The sequence below is a fragment of the Phoxinus phoxinus genome (genome assembly GCF_949152265.1).
Source record: "Phoxinus phoxinus genome assembly, chromosome: 21".
In the NCBI taxonomy this organism is placed as follows: domain Eukaryota; kingdom Metazoa; phylum Chordata; class Actinopteri; order Cypriniformes; family Leuciscidae; genus Phoxinus; species Phoxinus phoxinus.
In genome coordinates, this window is record NC_136896.1 from 9,598,795 (window position 1) to 9,604,794 (window position 6,000).

Consider the following 6,000-nt stretch of genomic DNA (forward strand, 5'->3'; position numbering starts at 1 on the left):
CACTGTGATGTAATTCATGCCTTGCTATCAGAGAACGCGTCTCATAAATTGCACCTGGTAACACCTCATCAATAATGTTTTAGCACTCATCGGCGTTATCAAAATCAATGCACCTGTTGTTGCTGTGGTGATTATTGCTGGTCATCATCACATTATCAGAGTATGTTGCATGCCAATATGCATAATTACAGTTATGAATTTGTGACAGACCAATCTATATAGGCTAATATATAATTTATCATAATATAATATACACTACTATTCAAAACTTTGGGGTTTACAAGTTTTCATGTAACTAGAGAACAATGAAATATAACTAATATTACTTTTTATTTTTATATATATATCATAAAATTGCATTTATTCCTGTGATAGCAAAGCTGAATATTCAGCATCATTCAGTCTTTGGTGTCACATGATCCTTTAGAAATCAATTTAATATGCGGATTTGGTGATCTGATCAGGCGACATTTATATCTACAACATTATTACTACTATCAATGTTGAAAACAGTTGTGCTGCTACATTTTTGTTCTTTTTTGGAGGAAACCGTAATAGCCTATTTTTTTTTGAATTCTTTGATTAATAAAAAGTTCTAAATAACGGCTTTTATTTGAAATAGAAACCTTTTGTATCATTATAAAATGACTTTACTGTCACTTTTGATCAATTTAATGATTACTTGATGAATAAAAGTATTTATTTCCTTCAAAACAAAAACCTTACTGATCCTAAATCTAATATATCTGATACTTCAAGATATTTAAAACTATATTTTATGATATAATATTTTATATATTTTATAATATTTGGTCATGGTCATAATTTTGTGTCAATTATCAATTTAAATAAACTTCAATTGTACATATTAATTTGAACTAATTCATTTCTATAGGGCAGCTAACACAAAATGTACATGCATGCAACAGAATGGGAAAAAATGCAGATGCCTGGAAACGTCAAGCGTTTTTAATAGTAAAACAACAGGTTGCAAGAATGCATCTAAACGGACTCGCGTTCAAAACCAAAAAGAGTCAACTTTCGATAATAAAAACACAAGAAGAAAAAAAACAGGCACAGTCAGACACGCACATACACAACAAAGCCCCAGTGTTTTCACTCATCCACAGTGTGGATTCCCAGCAGTCAATAATCATATCCGGTTAACGCCGTGGGCCTGAAATGGATCTCAAAGCAGCAGCCTGTTCACAACGCCACTAAACTGGGATTTCCCCACTCACACCTGCCCTTCTCTCAGCCCCATCACCGGCACTCAGCACCTCCATTAACAGGTTCACACAGGTGCCCTCAGCTTCCACCACACGGCTACACAAAGAATAACAATAGCCGGCATTATAGAGAGAATAATGGCATTAATAGCAGACTGCAGCCTCTCTCTTTGCTAATTGGCTTGTCTGCTAGCAGCCTCCACTCCAAGGGTCATGGGATTTTGTGGGTGGCATCTGTAAATAGCTAATCAGCTCCCCAGGCGCTCGCTACACTTCAGAAAGTATTTCTTTTGAATTCGTAATAATAACGGGAGGAGGACTGTCGGGGTGGGGATTGGGTGGGGGTGGGGGGGGGGGGGGGCTGTTGGATAACGACGTATGGCTAAGATAACTGCCAGAGACAACAGAGGCGAAAAATAAATAATGAAGCGCCGATTGTTATTCCTGCGCAGCCAACAGAAGCCGTTTGAAGTGCAGACTCGCCTTTATCTTGTCACACTGGAAGAAGAAGAAGAAAAAAAAAAAAAAACATTGCCAGCCCAGACGCAATAAAGATGTCTTTGACGCTTTTGGAGAATGACTAACAAGATTTGAGGTGTGAGGGGGGTGAAGTGGGGTAAAGCTAACATGGCTGTCGAGAACGTAAGGCTGATTTAGGAACGTGGCGATGCAGAAGTTGAGCGACGCAGAGATGGAATCGTGATTCCTGAGACACTTACTTTTCCTGATAATGTCAAGCTGCCAATAACAAGGGGAAGGGACAGGCCGCTCTCGCCTGGTCTGATGTTCTGAAGAGAGAAATCTGCAAGAGAACGACTGAGATGTTATGACCGGCTGTTAGGATGGGATTCGTACGCATTCAAAATCAACAGCATTTGACAGATGCTGTCAGACAATGTTTATTACCACCAGATTTACAATAGTCGACTAAAAATAAAACCATAAAAAAAATGTGGTTACTTGAAATAAAATAAACGTTTGACTAAAATCAAATAATATATATATATTTAAAATATATAGTTTTAATCATCAAGTTGAATGAGAAATGTTGCCTTGGAAGCTAGCAGAAATAAAGTAAGCTTAAAGGGGTGGTAAATTATGATTTGACTTTTCTAACTGTAGTTAGTGTGTAATGTTGCTGTTTGAGCATAAACAACATCTGCAAAGTTACAACGCTCAAAGTTCAAAGCAAAGGAAGATATTTGCTTTTAAAGGGCACCTATTATGACATTTAAAATGTTCCTAATGTTGTTTAGGGAGTCCCCAACAACAGTTTTACATGCATGCAATGTCAAAAAACACTTTTGTTGTCGTATAATATGCATTTATTTTTACCTGATTTGCTCACCGACTCCCAAATGATTCGTTCAGACTCATTTTTCCAAACCCCTCCTTTGCGCGACGCTAATCTGCGTTGATTGGTCAGATGACCCAGCAGTGTTTACAGAGATAATACTTATTGTTTAACACGGAGTACAATGATGTTTTTATCAATTAAATCGTGTTATAATAATGATTATAGTCCACTGCTTTGTAGTTTGTAGTAAAAAAATAAAAATAAGATAAAGAATTTAATGTTATGTTAGCGAGCATAGCCCAGAGTTCATATTGTAAAAGCACAATCAGTCTTTGCGTTAGCCCGATGCATAAACATAACGTTTTTACACAAAAAAAAAATGCAGTTACGTTACTACGAGGTATTACTCTATTCTTTAAGACAACTCCGAAAACAACGACAAACACTTCACATATCTCAATACAATTGAAGACCTAGAAGCTAAACGGTGCTTACACAACAAACAAAATAATAATTAAGCATGCTACATAAAACATAAAAGCAACAATTATTAATAACACTTACAGGTTGTGATACGGAGGAGGAAGCTGATGCAAATACACTTGGAACTGAACCTTCCTTCAATATCAGCGGCTCGCGAATCCAAGTTTGATTGCATTTAAAAAGCAATCGTCTTCAAAATGGCTCGAGCAAAGCACAAGGCTCAGACTATACTTCTGTTGTATAGTTATATGAATTGTAGCCACTTAGTCTTCAAATGCTCCTCCTTGGGCAGATGAAAAAAGTTGGCTTTTGAGTCGCACTTCAGAACACAGCGTCTCGTCACCATGATGTTTTTTCCCTGGCCTTGGAGCGCAATAAGGGGGCGTATTGTATTCAAATAACTTGACAAGTTGACGTCATCTAGTCAGAGAAAAAGCTTCGGTCTTCTAACGATTCATAAAAATGACTCCGAGTCGACTCTTACTTTTGAAAGACAATAACTTTATATACGGTGCACTTTCATATTTCAAACTTTACAGGATGTTTTTGTTCACTTAGATCTATGTTACACACTACATGAAAGGTAAATTTCAAAATTCCATAATAGGTGCCCTTTAAAGAAAAGGACTACAACAAACGGCTGGTTGGGACTACACGACATTCCTCACGGGTTAGTGACATCACCAACCCTAAAATGTACATTAGCCCCGCCCCCGGGAACACGCAGTCCATGTTGAGAAGAGGAAAAGTTGTTGTATAAGAGTACATTTGTGAGTCAGCTCAAACTTTAGCATCCATCTTTTCACATGCAATAGAAAGTCACTCTGTGTGCATCTCACAACAGTTACGAGCGATTTAAAGATTACCATGAAAGAATATCCTAACTGAAGATAGTTAACTCCACATCAGCAACATAAATTCATCAACTAACCATTCAGAGACGTCCTGTTGTATTCTACATGTTGTCACTTCTTCTTGAGTCTCCATCTTTGTCTGACTCCGTTTTAACATTAAAGGCAGAACAGTTTCTGTCATTTTAGTGTGTCTGCGTGAGGTAATCGCAGCTGCTAACACACGAGCTCTTGAAACACCGCCCTCTGCAGCAGCTCATTTGCATTTAAAGGGCCAGGCACAAAACAGTGCGTTTTTGTAGACCCTCAAAAAGTGACAACTTTAACATGCTTTATAAAAATATCCGTGGGGTATTTTGTGCTAAAACTTCACACACACACACTCTGGGGACATCAGAGATTTTTTTCATATAAACTTTACTTAAGCTTACTTTATTTCTGCTAGCTTCAAAGGCAACATTTCTCATTCAACTTGAACAACTAAAACAATGAAAGTGAATGGGACCAATTTGTAAGCATTAAAATACTAGAGGTCGACCAATAGTGGATTTTACCGATACCGATATTTAGGTTTGACCGTACATGCCGATAACCGATTATTCAACCAAATTTTTTTTTATGGATACTGGGATTAAAAACAAACATAAAACTCCAAGTAAAACAGTGCTGAACTGAAATGTGCTAAATGAAATAAATATATAAATATGAATATATTAAAAGGATATAAATATATTAAAGTTGTACAGAACGAACTCTAAAAGAAAATAATTTCAACATTTAAATATTACAGGTCAAATGTGTGGGGGGTTTTTTAGCTATAACCTAGAAACATAGCCTATGTACATTTCATAGGTAACACTTTGGAAGTCCCATTTGTTAGCAAGGATGTATTAGCTAACTTTCATAAACTATATGCATTATGCAATATACGTTTTTACTTCATGTAATAATATTTGAGCAATACATAATTCATGTTAGTTCATATACATTAACTAAGGTAATAACAGTACAAATACATTTTTTAACTCAATTTAAAATGTATAAGTAAATGTTGAAATTAACAAACTAACAATGAATGATACTTCTACAGCATTTATTAACCTTAGTTAATGCTAAAATTGTAATCTTATTGTAAAGTGTTACCATGATTCATGCTTAAAGAAGATGGCCATATTTAAATATCTGCAAAGCCCAGAGCATTAAAATGACATAAATGTAAACCTATAACATGTAGGCTACAGTCTCTCACTTTATTTGCTTAGATTTTAGAACACTTGATGATTATCTAATCAAAATAACAATATGAATTGTAGTGATAAAAAAGTACTGAAATCGATGGCGTCTGATTTGTTTGTTTCTGTCGGATGCATGAACAACATATCAATGTTGAGAAAGCAATCACGTCACTAGCTTTAAATATGCAACTTCGCCGGCTAATGAATGCATAAAAGTGACCAGCTGGATGGAAATAGATGGTAACGATTGCGACATAAAACATTTGGGCCAGGTTTCCGTGTTTTTGTCACATTGCTTGAGGTAAGTTATTAGCCGTTACTAATGTTCCTCTCAGATTCGACGGCAAACATACTTCTGTTCTTTATCTGCTAATGCAGCATCTAGTTAACAAATGAATTACTTTATAATGATATGGCAATATGTACTTTAGTGTTCTGTATTCTTACCGTTTCGCTGTCAGTGTTTTAAATGCGCATCTGAAGTGTCTGCGCTCTCCGTGCAGCTTGTAATCTCCGCGCGGCCTCACGTGTTAACATAAACAACTCAACCAGTGATAGATTGTTATTTGTCCTCTAGAGGGCGCTCTCGCTCTGTATAATGCCAGCAGTCTCTTCCATACTGTCTATGGTCTCTTCTCAGCGCAGTCAAACTGTGTTTAGATTGCGCACACTTCTCAGCCGCTTCAGCGTGTTAAAGAAAACTATCAGTGTGGATTTTTGACCGATGAACCGAACCGATGAATCGGTCGACCTCTATAAAATTCTACATCAAAATCTACAGCTGCAATATGCGAACATGATTAGTGTAAAAAGCTTGCTAAAGTCTTTACAATTTTACAACTTTGTTGCCATTAGCCTACAATGCAACACTATCAACTTCATAAATAGCTAGAGGAATTTTACAT

At 36.4% G+C, this 6,000-nt stretch overlaps 1 protein-coding gene across 7 annotated transcripts in view; it reads right to left on the reverse strand.

Moving 5' to 3' along the window:
- The window catches only part of rbfox3a (RNA binding fox-1 homolog 3a), a gene marked incomplete at its 3' end in the record, with an annotated part of 409,029 nt that extends 403,399 nt beyond the window's left edge, over positions 1-5,630 (reverse strand). For all 7 annotated transcript variants that reach the window (XM_079595150.1, XM_079595146.1, XM_079595148.1 and 4 more), the window contains exons 1-2: positions 5,543-5,630; positions 1,949-2,031 (exon numbers count right to left, since the gene is read on the reverse strand). The remainder of the gene's footprint in view (positions 1-1,948; positions 2,032-5,542) is intronic.
- Positions 5,631-6,000: the final 370 nt, after the last annotated feature.